This window comes from Tamandua tetradactyla, chromosome 21 (assembly GCF_023851605.1).
Source record: "Tamandua tetradactyla isolate mTamTet1 chromosome 21, mTamTet1.pri, whole genome shotgun sequence".
Lineage (NCBI taxonomy): Eukaryota > Metazoa > Chordata > Mammalia > Pilosa > Myrmecophagidae > Tamandua > Tamandua tetradactyla.
In genome coordinates, this window is record NC_135347.1 from 13,869,923 (window position 1) to 13,889,106 (window position 19,184).

The 19,184-nt window shown below is 38.9% G+C and overlaps 1 long non-coding RNA gene across 3 annotated transcripts; it reads left to right on the forward strand.

The window, feature by feature from the left end:
* The first annotated feature begins 640 nt into the window (after positions 1-640).
* LOC143665484 (uncharacterized) lies at positions 641-2,749 on the forward strand. Of its 3 annotated transcripts, XR_013167000.1 has the most exons (5): positions 684-763; positions 951-1,124; positions 1,496-1,592; positions 1,691-1,958; positions 2,601-2,749. It is a non-coding gene; the product is annotated as an uncharacterized LOC143665484 (long non-coding RNA). The 3 variants fall into 3 exon arrangements; XR_013167001.1 differs by lacking the exons at positions 684-763; positions 2,601-2,749 and adding an exon at positions 641-680 and having other exon boundaries at positions 1,691-1,989; XR_013166999.1 differs by lacking the exon at positions 2,601-2,749 and having other exon boundaries at positions 1,691-1,989.
* Positions 2,750-19,184: the final 16,435 nt, after the last annotated feature.

The window sequence follows — 19,184 nt, forward strand, 5'->3', positions numbered from 1 at the left end:
TTTCTGGCTTATTTCATTCACATACTGTCCTCAAGTTTCATTCGCCTAGTTGTACAACTTCATTCCTTCTTGCAGCTGCTCAATGGTCCATTGTATATATACATCACAGTTCCCCTTTCCATTCCTAAGGTGTACCCTTAGGCCACCTCCATCCATTGCAAATCGTGAATACTGTTACCATAGACACTAGTGTGCAAATGTACATTTGGAGACATAATTCTTTTTAAGAGGTAAGTAGACATGAAACCCCAAGAAAAATAATAATGCTTGTAGGTTTTCTTTTTATAGAGGGTCTAGATGTAACTGTTGCAGAAATAGGAGGGAAGGAGTTTAGGAGACAAGTTTCAACTACACCATATTTAATATACACAGACTCTCCTTCTGTAAGATGTTAGGATTCTAATATTGAAATGATTGATAAATTAAGAGATGATCATGGTTTTATTTGATAAAGTTCAATGATTCATTTCATTTAAGAGGTATGCATTTTATAAATTTTATGATATTATTGTATATTTCCTACATAGATGTATGTGTAAAATCAAGAAGTAAGACCAGGACCTTCTGACATTTCAGTGTATGGGAATGTCAGAACTCAGGAATAACTGGACATTCTTGATTATGATCTAATCAAATAGGGAATACTTAAGATGTGGAAGGGGTAATTTTAGAGTTTAAAGGTAGGGAACTCTTAATGAACAAATGTATTCACTTTTAGCTGATCAGAGCTTTTGAATTAATAGTTTTCCTCTTTTTGCCTTAGGTACGGGGAAGCACAGAGCTAATTTGGGGGTGACTACAATGATAATCTGTAGCTTAGGCTTTGTAAATCAGCTACCTGCCCCCCACTTCTATTTTCCAATCTAGGCCTTGGTTCTTTTATCTTGTTTTAATGGGTCAAATGGATTTTAGGCTTATGTTATAAATATCCTCCTTCTTTTTGAAAATAGTTGAGAAATACACAATGAATAAATGAAAGGAGAGGTGAAGAAACAACCACTTGACTGGAATGTTGAAACAGAAGGGCATAGGAAAATTGTTCTATCAGTTACTTATCCCATTTGAAATATCTGCCTGGCTACATTTTCTCTGGGTTAACTGCTTTTCTGCTATCCATATACAAGGTGTGTGTTTTTTCATTTGTGACTTGCTTGTGCCTGGCCAGCCAAATGAACTCACTTTGGCTTCTGAGTTAATACTAAATACAATGTTTATAGAGCCTCTGTGAGAGGAGAAGTGCTGTGTAAAACCATCTGCTCTTCACATACTGTCAGAAGGGAAATAAGACAATGTGCTGGTCTACCAAAGTATTGCTCTTCAGGAGCAGAAGACCCAGCGCTCCAAGATAATAGTGGGGCAGGAGGGAGGAGTCACTGCACAGTTTGCCTTGGGGGTTGAGCCTTAATTGGTATAGAGATGCCTTCTTCCAATGGCAGTATATATGCCTTCTTATTTCCCTAAAGAGTGTAATGTAAAACATTTTCTTGTGTCCTAGTCCCTGAAGATGCATTTGTGTAATAGTCTGAAGCTGTATGTACCTCCAGAAGACCATGTTTCTGAAGTTTATCCATTCCTGTAGGTGTAGACCCATTGTAAGTAAGATATTTTGGTGAGTAGGGGCTTAACTTATGTTGAGATGTGACCCACTTCATTCGGGCTGGGTCTTAATTCTCTTACTGGAATTCTTTAGAAGATGATAAAAGACAGAAGACACAGAAAGAAAGCCCCGGAGAAGCTAAGCGAGCTAGAAAAGTGAGAGAGGATGCACAGAAGCTCAGGGAGGAAGCTACTGAAGCCAGAAGCTTGAAGCAATGAAACCCAGGAGAGAAGGACCAGCAGACATCACCATATGCCTCTCCATGTGACAGTGGAGTCCCAGATTGCCAGCAGCTTTTCTTTGGAAACAAAGTATCATCCTGTTGATACTTTGACTTGGACATTTTGACAGCCTTAGAACTGTAAGTGTGTAAGCTAATAAATCCCATTGTTAAAAGCCAGTCCATTTCTGGTATATTGCATTTTGTCAGCTTTAGCACTAAAACAGCTTTGTTTCAGGTAGGATGATGGGAAGACTTTTCTAGGTGAGATTCCGGAGTGTGATGTTTCAGGGGAGTAGTGGAGACTGTCTGAAAATGTTTAAAGGAAGAGAAATGTGCTGCCTTGAAGGGGGTCTCATTAAGAACAAGGGGTACCATTGGAGGTCAGTTCATTCCCATTTTCCCCACTAGTCTCTGCACTACTCTAGGGCCAAACTGATCTCCGTAAAATCCAGAAGTTCATTAAGGAATAGGTCTCCTGTTTATGCTGTTCTGATTTTCTGGGGATAAAGAAAATCCACACAACCCTAGACAGTTTATACTGGGATTAAAGTGAGGGAATTGTATTGAAATTGTTTCTTAGCTTTTTTCTCTTCTCTCATTTACTAGTAGTCATTCTAGAAAATCAAATGTCAGGTCAAATACAATGAAAGTTCAATATCTGTTTCTATGATTAACTTTAATATGTCCTTGAGAAAAGCAGATTTCTTTCCTTCCCCAAAGTACCCAACTCTGATTCTCAGGCATTTTCTTTGCAAATGGGTTTTCTCTCTTTATTTTCAGGGACCACACAAAGATGGCAAAAATATTGAGAGAGAGACTCATTTTCAGCAACTAGGAGAAGTTTCAGAGGGTTTAGAAAGCTAGCAACTCAGCAGAGAGAAATGAAGCCAACTATTATAGTTTAAACTCAAGGTACTTTCTCTCCCATAATATTCTCTATTTTTAAAAATAGTCTATGGCCACATATTCGACTTCCTTGTTACTCAAAGCGTGGTATGTAGACAGCAGATTTGACATCATTTGGGAACTTTTCAGAAAAGTCTTGTGTATCCTAGATTGACATCAGAAAGAAAGTGATCGCATTGACTGTTAAGTTGATATTAAGATAACTCAAATTTCCTTTGTTTCGTGGCTTATTAGTCTCAGTGAGCTCTCATTATCAGTAATAATTCCACTTCACTGACTCAGATTTTCCTGGCAAAGCCTAAGAAAGACACCCAGTTCATCCTCAAAATACCCTCAAGCTTTTTTTGGAATCCTCAGAAGGTCACCCACATCCTAGCTGGGGAGCAGAAGCCTCTCCCTTATCGTTGTCTGTGGTTTCCTGCCTGCTGGGGTGTTTTGAGGGAATGCCAAGACCTCCCCCCCCCGCCCAGGGCAGACAAATGCAAGGGCCATGTTACCTTCAGTTCTCATCACATCAGGATTCTGACAGGCTATAAGCAGAGATGGGAAGGGCACCCTCTCTCCCAATCCTTGTTGAATGTTGTCATCTGGGTGCAGGCAGGCCTGTGTATTCACTCCCACTCTCCAACAGACATCCAAAGGCTACAGTTTTGACAGATGCCTTGTTGACCTTGGTCCTTGCTACCTCCTATTTCTATTCCAAGGCACTCTGGAAGCACGCCCTTCCTTCAAAACAACTTCCTCCATGCAAATCACCTCATGAAGGAAAATTGATGCTTGTGGATCACTAGTGAAGTCCATCAGATGCTTTCAGAGTCTGAATCCCTGTTCATCTGGGACCCCAGCTACGAGAAGCGACAATATGATGTACCTCATTAAAATGACAACAGCAATAACATCAAACATGTCAACAACATATGCATACTTTGCTTAATTACTAACGAAGCCGAAATACTAGGAGGAATATTTTTTCTACATTGCTAGATCTCAAGAGCATTGAGTCAGCTCTTAAGATCACAGCTGGATGTACAATTTAATTTGGGGGAACTACATTTTAAGATGGATATTGATAATCTAGAGAGAGGCTACTCCAGGGCAAGAAGGATGTTGAGGTGTCTGGAAATCATTTACACAGAGTGAAAGGAAATGAAAAATGGAGGCCAAGATCATGTGTTCAATGAGGGGTGAATTCTTTGGGATTCAGACTTCACTATCACAAATGTATCCAGACTAAGAGAGAGTATGTTTGCATTGAGTCCTTTAGGAGAAAGTCTTAAAATAAGGGAGATGTTAATGCAGATGTTCTAGTCTCTTGAAAAATAAAATTGAAAATAATCTTAGAGATTATTTTCCAGAGTAGGGATTTGACTTCAGTTTACACAGGAGTCCCTTGAAGATCACGTACACATCTCAGTTCCTTTGAGAAGCTGTATCTCCCCCATGGGGAGCAGGTGAGTGAATGGGAAATGGAGAACAATCCGGTAGACTTAAACGACTTGCTCTTTGGAGACCATTATGAAGGAAATTAATGCTCTCAAGGCTAAACTATCTTCTTATCCTTAGACTATTCCCTCCCAACAACCAAGTCCTCCTATTTCTACAAGTAGCTACAATTTTTCTCAAAATATATTAATAGAGTTTGGTTTATTCTCCACTTAAACTTTCACTGTATTTGAAAGCCACTTCAACTGAATATTTCTAAGTACATAGGTTGGAAATTAATTTATGCTTTGGGTCAAATGGAATGAAACAATGATTGAACATTGAGATGTCATAGATAAATCATAGAGAGTAGATCCACTCATGAAAGGAAAAAGTCCATTTAGACTTAGTCCATCTAGACACACTAGACTAAAGGAGAAACTTTGACCCAGAGATTGTGAGGTTTCAGAATAGATTATCGGGCTTTAATGTACTTGGGAGTCAGTTCCAGTCATGGCCCAATGCACAGAGGGCTGACCCTTAATTCTCTGGTGCCAGCTGGCCAATCATTGCAAGTGTTAGCTTTGCTGTCTGTGAAATAGGACTGTTTCCATCACTGTAGCTCTGTACCACCACCACAACTGCTGGGAGGAGTCATGAGCAAGAACTGCAAGAATTAAAATGTGAAGTACTACTATCAGACCCATCAACTTTTAGCAAAAATCCTGACCTGCAGAAGTAATCAAATATAATCATGACAGAGAAAAAAGGAGAAGAAAAACTTAAACTATTTTTAATGAATGGGTCTTAAAATCCATTTCAGTAATCCTAATATAAGATTGTAACCCCATTCCCTACCTCTCCCTCTTTCTTCCCCTTTTATTTCTTCTGCCTCATCTTTGTCCCCTCCTTTCTTCTCTCTTCACCTACTCCTTATATCAACCCTTCCTTTCTCCCTCCTCCCTCCCTCCTTCCCTTCCTTCTTTATTACATTATCCTTTGTTCAGCAAGAAATATAAAGATACAATTTAACAATGTCAGTTCAGAGGAGTGGTAAGATAAGTGAGCAAGAAGTCAATCACCATTGTTCTTTTGTTTCTCACTGTGATTCAGAGATGCTTTAGATCATCTACAAAGTGCAATACACTTTGCTAGAGTTTACAGAGGATGCCAAGGAAAAACAAATATATCTTGTGCCCTCTAGGTGTTTACAGTCTGAGGGGGAAAGTAAAAAGTAACCATAATACTTGGAAGAAACTGGTGGGACTTTAATTGAAGCTCAGAAAGCTGGCTATAAGACTTCAGGAGAGGGCACATGACTTGTGATAGGAGGAGGAATAATCCCGGTGTATCCAATGGATTCTGTAGAATTAGATTCTTTGAGTAATGAGTTTATAGCAGTTCACTTATTCATCATTCCCTCAACAAATATTTATTGTGTGTCTTATGTGTCAGGTATCATTCTTGGAATAGGTATATGACAGTGAACAAAACAATGTGGTCACAGTTTTCATATCATTTCTAGTCTAGTGTGGGAGACAGATTTTAAACAAAGTAACACACATTCATAGATATTTAACAAATGAATGGAAAGTACAAGGTGCCATGAGATACAATAATAGTGAGAACTTAATTAAATTGGGGAGAGGGGCGTCCACAGGACTATGAGGTCTTAGAGATGAGTAGGAGTTGGTATTGGCTACAGTAACAGTACAAGTCAAGGTCTTGGGGCAATTTCCTTATACTTAAAGAAACCAAAAGCAGGCCCTGGTGGCTTGAGCTTAGTAGACAAGAAGGAGAGTGATAAGATAAAGGGTGGGGGTGTTAGGTTGATGCTAGACCATGTGGGACCTTTTAACTCATGGTAAGAATTTTGAGTTTTATTCTAAGTGCAATTGGAAACCATTGAAAAATTCAAGCAGGGGAAGGATATAACCCAAATTCATGTTTCAAGAAATTTCCTCTGGCTGTCATTAAAAGACTGAACTGGAGGGAACACTCCAGTTCCGAGGCTGCTGCAGTAGTCCTAGTGATGTGGCTGGGCAGACTCAGGTGGCAGCTGTGATATAGAGACCAATTTTAGGGATTATGTTGGGTTGAGAGGGCATATGACTTTCTAATCAATATCAGTTGTATCCAGCCAAACACATTTTTAGTTTTTCTCTTGCTACTCATTAAATTTTGAAGAATCTGTAATTTGCTTTTCAGTAGTTGTATCCAGTACCATTTTCATGCCCAATCAATATGAGTATCAATCCACGCAAAGGTCACCTATCCTGGTTCTTGATTCTCAGCTGCTGGGTTTCCCTTGGTTCTGCCATTGCTCTCAGGCCATGATGCTGAGCTTCCCTGGACTCTATTCTCTTTTGTATCCTTCCTTCCTTTGCTCCTATCTTGTGTTGCTCTCAGTGAGGGAGTTAAACAGGAGGAAGTCACTGGGGACCTTTCAGAGAGGAAGGGAGAAACTCTGGGGAAAGGGAGGCAAAATAGAAGGCTGGGGGCCCAGGCAAACTTTGCTGACTTTGTCCAATTTGCCACAAGTTTTTCCTATTTCTGTCCTCTGTGCTGAGAAAAACAGAAGCTATGGGTAAATGCCCTTTCACATCCTACCTCTCTTGTCTGTCTGCAGTAGGAATGATGACCCATGAAGCTCCCTCATGTCCTGGCATTCAAAATAGCCACCATTACACTGATTCCTTTGAAAAAATATGCAGGAGTTATTGAAAATTTCACTGGTGCTTGAAAAACTCTGAGGGAAGTGAGAGAGTGCTGAAAAGGGGCAGGGCCTGGCACCTGGCATCCCTGGGGAAGGGGGAACAGATCACAGTTGCTGGAGACTTTCCTGAGAAGCATCTGGAGTAGACCTCAAATATCTGTTGGATCCCTGGACTGAAGGTTTCTGTGAGAAAGCAGCTATGTGTTCTGAGAATGTCAATATATGTGTGCATTGGCCTTTCAACTGCAAATCCCTCATTAAACTTGGGAATAGGGGAGCTGTTTGGCATTTTATTAGTGGCTACAGGAGGCAATGGTAACTTCAGGTGGGTCTTGTTCTAATGAATTGTAGTTTGAGCTTCCTCTCTCAGGTATGAATTATAAGCTTTGATGGTCCCTTAAGCCAATGGTTTTTGACACTGACTAAAAATTAGGATCACTTGAAGAGCTTATGATAAAGCACGATGCTTGTGCCTTGCCCACAGAAATTCTAGTTTAATTGATTTGGGGTGGGGCTTGTAGTTCTACCAACTTCCCCTGGGTGATTTTGAAGAGCTAAGTCAAGGTTGGGAACTTCAACCATTAGCCCATTCCACCAGGAATGTCTATCCATGATCAGGCCTATTCCTAAACAATTTTACTCCTTAAACAATACTACTCAGGATATTTGTTATAAAAATTATCCAATGGAATCTCCCATGGACTTCAAGATAATATAGAATCCTGACAGTAGGGGTTCTGATTTAATAGGTCTGGGTGGGGCTATGGAATCTGTACTGAAAGAATAAGAAATTTGGATGACCGCATCTGGGAGATACTGTTCTAGAAAATCCACTTTCAATAATTCAAGTTGATCCAGGTAAGCAGCCAGTTTTGATCACCTTATTTTTGTTATCTGTTTCTTTTTGCTAACTAACATCCATTTCCCTTTTATTCTAATATTGGTAACTTGATTTTCCTAAAGTCCACCATTTCTCCCTTCCTTTCAGGCCATTGAGTTGGTCCATAATCTATGGGGGCCAGTCAATAAATTCCATCCTTCTTGAAAAAGTGATTTTTCAAGGATGGGCTTATGAAACAAGTTGCTTTAATACAACCCAATAGAATTTGGCCAGAAGTATTGCAAAAGAAAGTTCATTTTTCATCTGAGGATATAAGCCAAAACGTGCAGGAGAGTGTGCTGCCTTGAGAATAAAGACAAGAGGAAATTAGAGAGGAGAGAGAGGGAAGGAGGTTGAGGCCTGGAGGGAGGGAGGGGATAAAGAGAGAAGAAAGGCAGATCTCTGGCAACATTTTATGAAACCTTAAGTCAAGTAATACAATGCTTAAAGTTAGATTGCTATCACAATTTTGTTATAGGAGCTGTGATAGTTAGGTTCTGGTGTCAACTTGGCCAAGTGATTATGCCTAGTTGTCTGGTCAGGTAAGCACTGGCCTGTCCTTTGCTGCAAGGATATTTCATGACTGGTTGGTAAACTGGAAGGCTGGTGTATTAAATTACCAGCTAGTTGATTGCATCTGTACCTGATTACATCTGTGATCAACTAGGGTTTGTCTCCCACAATGAGATAATCCAATCAATTGAAGGCTTTTAGAGGAGGAGAGAGACTCTTTCACTGCTTCTTCAGCCAGCGACCTCTCCTGTGGAGTTTGTCCAGACCCATCATCGGCACTACTAGCTTCACAGCCTGCCCTAAGAATTTTGATCTCTTCTATCCCCAAGCTGTGTGTGTATTTACAGATCTCTCCTGTTGATTGCGTTTCTCTAGAGAACCCAGAGTAACACAGGAGCCAGCAAACTCTCTTTTTTAGCCAGTTCAAGTTAGGTTTCTGTCACGTGCAACCAAATATATTTTTCTTAGTATTTCCAATTTGCCCTTTCACTCTAGGGAGGAACATGGGATAAGGGCCTAAGCCCCTCCATATGGCTTCCTGCAGTTATTTGAGGTCAAGAGACTGAATTTGAGTCCTGGTGCCCCGTCGTTTACTAGTAATGGTCAGGGAAAAGTCTTATAATCCCCTGTAATGTGTGAATGAAAGTATCTTTCCTATTTTTCCACAAAGAAATATAAATTTTCTTTCATATTTATCCTATGATAGTCAGATGAGATGATTGATGTATATTGCTATCTTTAGTGGTATGAATGTGTAAAGATGCAAGTATGGGGCACAAAAGGAAAGAAGTTCTGATTTTTGGTGTCTACTTTGTGCCAGGCACAATGCCAGGCCCTTACATATATATAATCTATTTCATCTTTACAGCATTTCTAGGCTTATTTAAGACATCTAGGCTTAAGTGTCTAAGATAACATTTTTTAATGTGTCACTTGGAAAAAGGGTTCTGTGATCATAAAAGTTCGGTACATGCTGGGGTCAAAGGTCATGTAGCAAATGTCTGAGATCATGCAGCAAATCAGTAGCCAAGTTTAGAGTGATTGGGGGTTCTATATCTTCATAGAGGTTTGGGTTACACAGGTGCATGCATTTGTCAAAACTCTGTGCCTATAGACTTACTCTGTGCATTTCCCGGTGTGTAAATTTTACATCAGAAGGAAAAAAATCTGTAAACAAATTGAGCTCTAGTAATAATATACATGAAATTAATACAATTTTAAAAAATATTTTTATTGAGAAATAGCCACACATGCAGAGTCCAACCATATTATACAATCATGGCTCACAATATCATCACATAGTTGTGTATTCCTCACCATGATCATTTTTAGGATATTTGTGTCACTCCAGAAAAGCAATAACAAGAAAAATCTAATACATCCCATACCCCTTATATTCCTCCCTCTCACTGACCCATAGGAATTCAGTTTACCCAATATTTACCTTTATCTCCCCCTATTGTTTATTTATTTTGTATCCTTTTTTTTTTGCACATCTATCCATACCCTGAATAAAAGGAGCTTCAGACACAAGGTTTTCACAATCACACAGTCACATTTGTAAAAGCTGCATGGTTAAATAATCTTCAAGAATCAAGGCTACTGGAACACTGTTCAAGAGTTTCAGTACTTCCCTCTAGCCACTCCAATACACCATATACTGAAAAGGGATGTCTATATAATGTCTAAGAATAACCTCCAGGATAACCTCCTGACTCCATTTGAAACCTCCCAGCCACTGAGACTTTATTTTGTCTCATTTCTCTCTTCTCTCTTTTGGTCAAGAAGGTTTTTTTAATCCCTTGATGCTGGGTCCCAGCTCATCTTGGGAGTTCTGTCCCATGTTGCCAGGGAGAATTACATCCCTGGGAGTCAAGTCCCACATAGTGGAGAGGGCAGTGAGTTCACCTGCCTAGTTGGCTTAGAGAGAGAGAAGCCACATCTGAGCAAAAGAGGCTCTCTGGGGGTGACTCAGCCTCTCCTTTGCAGAAATAAGCTTCATAGAGGTAAATGCCAAGATTGAGTCTTCAGTCTATTGACTTGGTTGTCCCAACTGCTTGGGAGGATATCAGGAATTCCCCAGATGGGAAAGTTTAATATTTCCTCCTTTCTCCCTAGTCCCCCAAGGGGACTTTTTTTATTATCTGCCCAAATTGCTCTGGGATATTTCAGGGCATTGCACTAACCTGTACAAACCAACAAGATCTCACACCCTATTCAAGATTCCATGTAATCATGATATTCAAGGAAACTGACCATACAAGTTAAATTAGATAATGTGCTAGCAAAAATATAAATTTTGAACCAAATAAACATCTCTCTCTTTGGTCTCGCACAGAGGTTGAAGTTTTAAAATATAGACCATATCATCTTTTACCCAGTATTCTGATCTACCTTTGTCCTCTCCAGATCAGCTTCATTCATATCTCTAGTCGAAGTCTGATTCCTTTTTTCAACTTTCACTTTTAACAGTTCCTGAATAAGGTAATGTTGATTTTCAAAGCTTTAGGGCTATAACTCTGAGTCTCAGCTGTCACATAAATACCCAAAGTTTTAGGGAATGACCGGGTTAAATACAAATAGCTGAGAATCTCAGAATTTAGAAATGTTGGTTACAATTCCTACATATATATGACCACAGTAAGAGTTTACAATCTCAGACTCTTTACAGTAGGTCCCAACCTGATAACCCATCTCTCAACTTCAAATCTCTGAGTTTGCATATTATATAATCGATATGAATGAGGCATGATAATATTTGCCTTTTGTTTCTGACCTTTTTCAACATACTGTCCTTAAGGTTCATTTACCTAGTTGCATGCTTCATAACTTCATTCCTTCTCTTTTTTTTATATATATTTTTAAAGATTTTTAAAATTTTCATATATAACATGCACAAAAAAGTAATAAACTTCAAAGTACTTTTTAATAAGTAGTTGCAGAACAGATTTCAAAGTTTGATATGGGTTACAGTTTCACAATTTCAGGTTTTCCCTTCTACCTGCTCCAAGACACTGGAGACTAAAAAGAAATATCAATGTAATGATTCAGTAGTCATACTCATTTGTGAAATCCTAATTTCTCTGTTATAACTACTCCTTCTCATTTGATCCTTCTCCCAGGCTTTAGAGATATTTGGGTTATGCCCATTCTAACTTTTTCATGTTGAAAAGGGATATTGACAATAATGAATAGGGGGATGGAGCTGGGTGATGCTGTTGCAGATACCGGCACCTCTGGGCTTCAGGACGTATCTGGCCTAGGAACCATCTGAAGGTTTTAAGTTTCTGAAAAGTAACTTGTGTGATTGTTAAAAGTGACTTGTGTGATTATTAAAACCTTGTGTCTGATGCTCCTTTTATCTATGGTATGGCAAATGAGTAAAAATATGGATAAAAAATAAATAAATAATAGGGGGAACAAATGTTAAAAAAATACTAACAGATGGAAAAATGGGGGAAAATGTACCTATTGCAAACTATGGACTGCGCTTAACAGTAATATTTTAATGTTCTTTCATTAACAGTTAACAAATGTACCACACCAATACTATTGGTCATTGGGGGGAGGTGGAGGGGTAAGGGGCATGGGAGGACTTGGGTTTTATTTTTATTTTTATTTCCTTTCTGGAGTAATGAAAATGTTCCAAAATTGATCATAATTTTCTTTTCTTGTAGTATCTTTGTCTGGCTTTGGTATGAGAGTAATGTTGGCTTCATAGAATGAGTTAGGTAGGCTTCCCTCCTCTTCAATTTTTTTGAAAAGTTTGAGCAGGATTGGTACTAATTCTTTCTTGAATATTTGGTAGAATTCACATGTAAAGCCATTTGGTCCTGGACTTTTCTTTTTGGGGAGCTTCTTAATGACTGATTGAATTTCTTTACTTGTGATTGGTTTGTTGAGGTCGTCTTTTCTTCCAAGTCAATGTTGATTGTTCATATCTTTCTAGGAAGTTGTCCATTTCATCTACATTGTCTAGTTTATTGGCATAAAGTTGTTTATACTATCCTGTCATTACCTCCTTTATTTCTGCAGGGTCTGTGGTTATGTCTCCTCTCCCATTTCTGATTTTATTTATTTATAGCCTCTCTCTTCTTCTTTTTGTTAACCTTGCTAAGGGCCCATCAATCTTATTGATTTTCTCATAGAACCAACTTCTGGTTATATTGATTTTCTCAATTGTTTTCATGTTCTCAATTTCATTTATTTCTCCTCTACTCTTCATTATTTCTTTCCTTTTGCTTGCTTTGGGGTTAATTTGCTGTAGTTTCTCTAGTTCTTCCAAGTGAACAGTTAATTCCTCGATTTTTGCTTTTTTTTCTTTTTTGATATAGGCATTTAGGGCAATAAGTTTCCCTCAGCACTGCCTTTGCTGCATCCCATAAATTTTGATATGTTGTGTTTTCATTTTCATTTGCCTCAAGATATTTACTGATTTTTCTTGTAATTTCTTCCTTGTCTTACTGGTTGTTTAAGAGTGTGTTGTTGAGTGTCCATATATTTGTGAATTTTCTGGCCCTCTGCTTGTTATTGATTTCCAACTTCATTCCTTTATAATCCAAGAAAATGTTTCATATAATTTCAATCTTTTTAAATTTATTGAGACTTGCTTTGATCTATCCTTGAGAATGATGGATAAGCACTTGAGAAAAAGGTGTATCCTGCTTTTGTGGGGTATAAGTATTCTATAAATATCTGTTAAGTCTAGTTCGTTTAATGTATTTTTCAAATTCTCTGTTTCTTTATTGATCCTCTGCCTAGATGTTCTGTCCACTGATAAGAGTGGGAAGTTGAAGTCTCCAACTGTTATGAGAGTGTCTATTTCTCTTTGCAGTGTTTCCAGTGTTTGCCTCATGTATTTTGGAGCATTCTGGTTTGGTGCATGAATATTTATGATTGTTATGTCTTCTCGTTGAATTGTTTCTTTTATTAATATTATGTCTTTCTTTGTCTCTTTTAATTGTTTTGCATTTGAAGTCTAATTTGTTGGATATTAGTACAGCTACTCTTGCTCTTTTCTGATTATTTTTTACATGAAACATCTTTTCCAAACCTTTCACTTTCAACCTATGTTTGCCCTTGGGTCTAAAATGCATCTCCTGTAAGCAGCATATAGATGGGTCCTGTTTTTTTAATACATTCTACCAGTCTATGTCTTTTGATTGGGGAGTTTAATCCATTAACATTTAGTGTTATTACTGTGAGGGAAGTACTTTGTTCTACCATTTTGCCTTTTGGATTTTATATGTCACATCTAATTTTTCCTCTCTTTGCCTTTACTGATAGTCTTCATTTGTACACTCTTCTCCACACCTCTCTCTCCTGTCTTTTCTTATCTGTCTCTAGTTCTCCCTTTAGTACTTTTTGCAGAGCCAGTCTCTTGGCCACCATTTCTATCAGTGATTTTTTTTGTCTGAAAGTGCTTTAATTACCTCCTCATTTTTGAAGGACAATTTTTCTGGATATAGAATTCTTGGTTGACAGTTTTTCTTTTTTAGAATCTTAAATATATCATACCATTGTCTTCTCGCCTCCATGGTTTCTGCTGAGAAATCTGCATATAGTCTTATTGGGCATCCCTTGTATATGAGTGGTTGCTTTTCTCTTACTGCTTTCAAAATTCTCTCTTTCTCTTTGACATCTGACATTCTGATTAGTGAGTGTCTTGGAGTATGTCTATTTGGAGCTATTCTGTTTTGGGTATGCTGTCCTTCTTGGGTCTGTAATTTTAAGTCATAAGAAATGGAAATTTTCAGTGATAATTTCCTCCATTCATTTTTCTCCTCCTTTTCCCTTCTCTTCTCCTTCTGAGACACCCATTGCATCTATATTCGTGCACTTCATGTTGTCATTCAATTCCCTGAGTCCCTGCTCATATTTTTCCATTATTTTTCCTACATTTTCTTTTGCTTTTCAGATTTCAGATGTCCAGTCCTCTAGTTCACTAATCCTATCTTCTGCCTCTTGAAATCTAACATTGTAGGTTTCCATTGTTGTTTTCATTTCTTCTACTGTGCCTTTCATTCCCATAAGTTCTGTGATTTGTTTTTCAGACTTTTAATTTCTTCTTTTTGTTTGTCCCTTCTTTCTTTATATCCTCCCTCAACTTGTTGATTTGATTTTTTATGAGATTTTCCATGTCTGTTTGAACACTCTGAATTAATTGTTTCAACTTCTGTATCTCATTTGAGTTGTTGATTTCTTCTTTTGACTGGGTCATATCTTAAATTTTCCTAGTGTGATTTGTTATTTTTTGTTGGTGTCTAAGCATTTAATTTCCTTAATTAGTTTATTTTGGAAATTGTTTTCACTTTTTTTACCTAGGATTTTCTTTCTGGATGGCTTTGTTCTCTATCTGTTCTTTGACATTCAGTTCAGCTTATTTTAGACCTCTAGCATGGGTTTGTTTAATGGATCAGATTTTTTCAGTTCTTGTTTCCTTTATCTTGCCCTGCCTGTATGATGCTTTTTTTTTTTTCACCTTATGAGGGTCTACTTAGATATTATAGATCCCAGTCAGATTTTCCAAGACCAAACTGGCCTCCTCTCAGGAGGAAAGAGTCACCTGCATCAGTTTTCCCTGAGGGTGAGACCTAGAAGGTTGACAGACTTTCCTATGAAGACTCTAGACTCTGTGCTTTTTCCTATCCTTCCCAGTATGTGGTGCTTGTCTGCCTGCAGGTCCCACCAGCATAAAGTGATGCAGTGCTTGTAACTTTAGGAGACTCTCCCTGCTGGTGGCATGGTTGAGACAAAAAAGAGGTTGTAGGCTGGCTTTAATTGCTTCAGTTTTCCAGTCCCTGGGGTCTGAATTCCTTGAGGGAGGGATTCCACCTGAGCTGGGCTCTACCCCTCTCCTGGGAAAGGCACAGCCTCCAGGGAATTATTCACCTGACCAACCTCTTTGTCTCTCAGACAAGCTTAATTTCACTCTTGCCTGGAGCAGTTGGAGCCTGAGAGCAGTTTTAAGCAGTAGAAACAAAGAAAATAAAAACCCTTTTTCAGAGCAAGTCCCCCGTTCCTCAGGTTTGTTAATCAAAAGCTTAAGTTAGTACATTACTGTACATATCTCCAGGTCCTACATGCTCCTTTTTTTTTTAGAGTCCAGACCTTTTCAAGTATTTTGTGCTGTCCAATAAAAAAAATGTCTGGTTTTTATGTGTGTGTGTGTGTGTGTGTGTGTGTGTGTTTTTCCCATCAGCCCTTCCCCTCTGCACTGGGGCAAAAACTAGTAACTTTAGCTTTTATTTGAGGTTTAGCTGAGCTTGGGGCCTATTTTTAGTAGTCAAAATTTGTTAATTAATTCCACAATTCGAGCTTGGTTGAGCTCAGCACCTTGTCATTAGTAAAGTCTCTTTCCTTTCCCCTCTAGGAACCAGCCTGTGGGGGAGGGACACCAGCCTTCACAGCTTGGGGGACTAACAGTTCTGGGTGGGATCACAGCTGGCCCAGCTTGTCCAGACTGGTGTATGCTGTGTGTCCTGTCACTGATGTGGCTCCAGAAGTTGTTCTGTACTATTCCTGGCTTCTTACTAGCTGCTCTGGAGGATCCCACACCTCACTAAGCCACCATCTTGGAACTTTCTCAATTTCATTCCTTCTTGCAGCTGTTTAGTAGTCTGTTGTATGTAAACCCCCAGTCCCCCCTTCCATTCCTCAGTTGTTATCCACTTAGACCACCTCTATTCATTGTGGCTCTCAAACACTGCCGCCATAAACAACAGTGTGCAAATGTCCATTTGTGTTCCCAAGTTCAGTTCCTCCAGGTATATACTGAGCAATGGAGTTGCAAGATCATATAGCAACCCCACCCCTAGCCTCCTGTGGAACCACTGCCATGCACTCCAGAGGGGCTGCACCTCTCAGCTTCTCTAACAACAGTAAATAGGTACATTTCTTTCTCTGCATTTTCTCTAGCACTTATTTCTCATTGTTCATTTTTAAGCAATTTTCTTTGTACATCATACAATCCAACCTAAGTGTATAGACATGCCTTTGCCACCACAAAATATATGAAGACATTTTCTTTTCTTCCAACAAAGAATCCATACACCTCTCCCATGCAGCCTGCCTGTTGACATTTGGTTTTGGCATAATGTCTTTGTTACATTCAGTGGAAGCACATTACAATGTATTGTTGACTATAGGCCCTAGCTTGCGTTGATTGTACATTTTCTTGTATCCTATCTAGTTTCAACCCCTTGCAATGTTGACATTCCTTTGTTCCCCTCATTCAAAAATGCTTTTATATTTTTACATTTAATCACCATGTTAAATCAATACAATTTAAGGGGAATTGCATTGATGTCTACAGTTTACTTTGAAATGTACCAAAAATAAGATGGCATAATGAATAGAGAGATAAATAAATATGTGACAAAGTATAGTAAAATGATGATAGACTCTTCTAACAGTGTTCACTAGAAAGTGCTTTCAATGTGCTGAATGATTGAAATTTTTCATATTTAAATACTGGAAAAAATAATCTGCAGCCAAACCCAGAGCTTAGTCTCTCTGACCACTTATGTTCCTGCTTCTCTGAGGGCCCCCACGAGAGGAGACCCATTAAGCAAGTGTCTCAGCACTTGTTTTCTGCAGGATCTCTTTGTTGAAGCAGGCATAATATTATATAAGGTTATTCCTCTCCTTGGAGAAAAAGGCTCACCCTCTTTTCATGAGGGAAGCAAATTTCCCTCTACACATTCTACTTATTTTCAAAGAAATTTAACAAAAGCCAAAGCTCTCTTAAACCACAGTGAGCAGTTCTGAAATAACCCCTCTGTTTTAGCTGTCATCACCTCTATTCCCAGCTGCCCTCTTGGCTTTGAACTCCTCCTTTTGCAGCAGTCACATTATCACATTGTCCCTCCTTCAGCCTCCCCATGGCCTCTGTTCTGGACTCAGCAAGTCTGGGAAACCATCTGGGATTCCTCTTTTACCTTCCCTCTTTTAATCTCATGTGTGACAAGTCCAGGAGTTTAAGCAGACTTCTCTATGGTGTTAGTCTGTTTAATCAATTAATCAGGCACATCAAATCTGTTACTGCCCTGTCTTAAATTCTGATTTCAGTCAACTTTTGCATAATTATAACCTCTGTCATTTTTGTATGCTTTTCTTAATTCCAAGCACTTTCCATCTCTTTTCCTAGCTTATCTGAATTTTTGTAAGATAGATTGGCAAGTATCATCTCTCTTTCACAGATGGAGAATCTGGGAAACATTGAAAACTAACATTTGTTGAGTTCCTACTGTGTGCACTCACTGTGTATGAGTTTCCATGTGTGCTATTCCACTTAGAACATACAGCCTACTGAGGAGGTGCTTATTGCATTGGCGCCACTTTTACAAATGAGGAAACTGAGTCCTGCAGAGAATATTTTCTGAGGTCCAACTACCAGATGGCAACTGACACCAGACGCGCAGTACCACCAAATATCAGAGCAGGGAAGGATAGTTGCAGTTTTCTAGGCCAACCATTATATTTTCCAGCTGACAATATTGAGGTCAAAATAATTGAAATGAGCTATTTAGAAGAAAAGCTAGAATTATAACTCAGGTCTAAAATTTCTAAGTAGACCCAATTTAGAAAATAAGAAATTTCATACAGGTTAAATCGTATGGGGAAACTTGGAGTGTTTCATGCCCGCAGAGTATCTGTATGCCACTTTAGGCTGGCATTGCAATTTTTAAATCTGGCATGAGCTGAGTGCTGTGTTGTCTTGAAAACATAGCCACTCACAGTCTGTGAAGCACTTGGGCAGTCTAGACATAACCAGTGCTCCTATGTGCAATAATTGTTTTACATGCCTGGAGGCTGTCAAAGTAGGAGCAGCACCAATGGTTGCAATATAAACATTGGAAGGAGAAGTGAGTAAAACACATACACACACACACACACGACAGAATTTCCTTATTGACTGATTTGCATCATTTCCATGAAAATAGCATAAGCTGATGTAGCTGATAGATTTTGGATATGGCTGTTCACACAAACTGCAGACCCAAAGATCCTTATTTCTAGCTGATATTTGCCTCCTCTTCCCAATACAGTTGGTAGTGGGTCTGAGGTTTATTTGTATATTTAATTGCTAGTATACCTGCTATAATTGCTCCATCATATAACATGTGGGACTCCTGTCACTGAAGATGACCACGTGCAAATGGCATGACAGAATGAACTGTCATGTGAACAGGTGGCTTGTGTGCAAATGGCATCTATAGTAGGTTGAATTTTCCTCCCCCAAAGCCCTAACCCTGCTACCTATAAATGTGGCCCTATTTGGAAATAGGGTCTTTGCCAATGTAATCCAGTTAAGATTAGGTCATACTGGATCAGGGTGGGCCCTAAATCCCCCAAAACTTGTGTTTTTATAAGAGGGAGGAGAGGGAGAATTGGATATGCAGACACAGGGGAGACACACAGATCTTAACAAATGTATTTATTTTGCAGTAATAAGTGAAAATGCATTTAGATCTGTTTCTGGGGCTCTTTTGTGTGGTTTCTCACCTTTGGGGTGTGGAGAAATGGGGAAATAATGACAGTCTTTGAAAAAAGATTCCTGAGCTCCAGGTTTCCTTGGCTTTCTGCATAGCTCCAGGATGCATTTGTGATTGTTCCGATTTAGAATTACCTATTAGCTTAAGTATCTCTCCTTCTTCCTCTGCCAAGAGCTCCTTGAAGTTGTCACATCTCCAATGTCCAACTCATTGCTTAGAAAAAAGCAGGCATTTAATAAGTGTTTGAAATAATAATGGAGAGAGATGGAAATGACTGTGGGGCAGGATACTCTTCTCAACACACATTAACTTTTCCACGATAATGCCGTAAAAACTCTATCTCATTTTTTCCTGTTGCTTTCAAAGGATATTATCACTGTGGCTTTAAAACAATGGGAGCAAGCAGAACTTACTCTTAATTAGATGCTAAA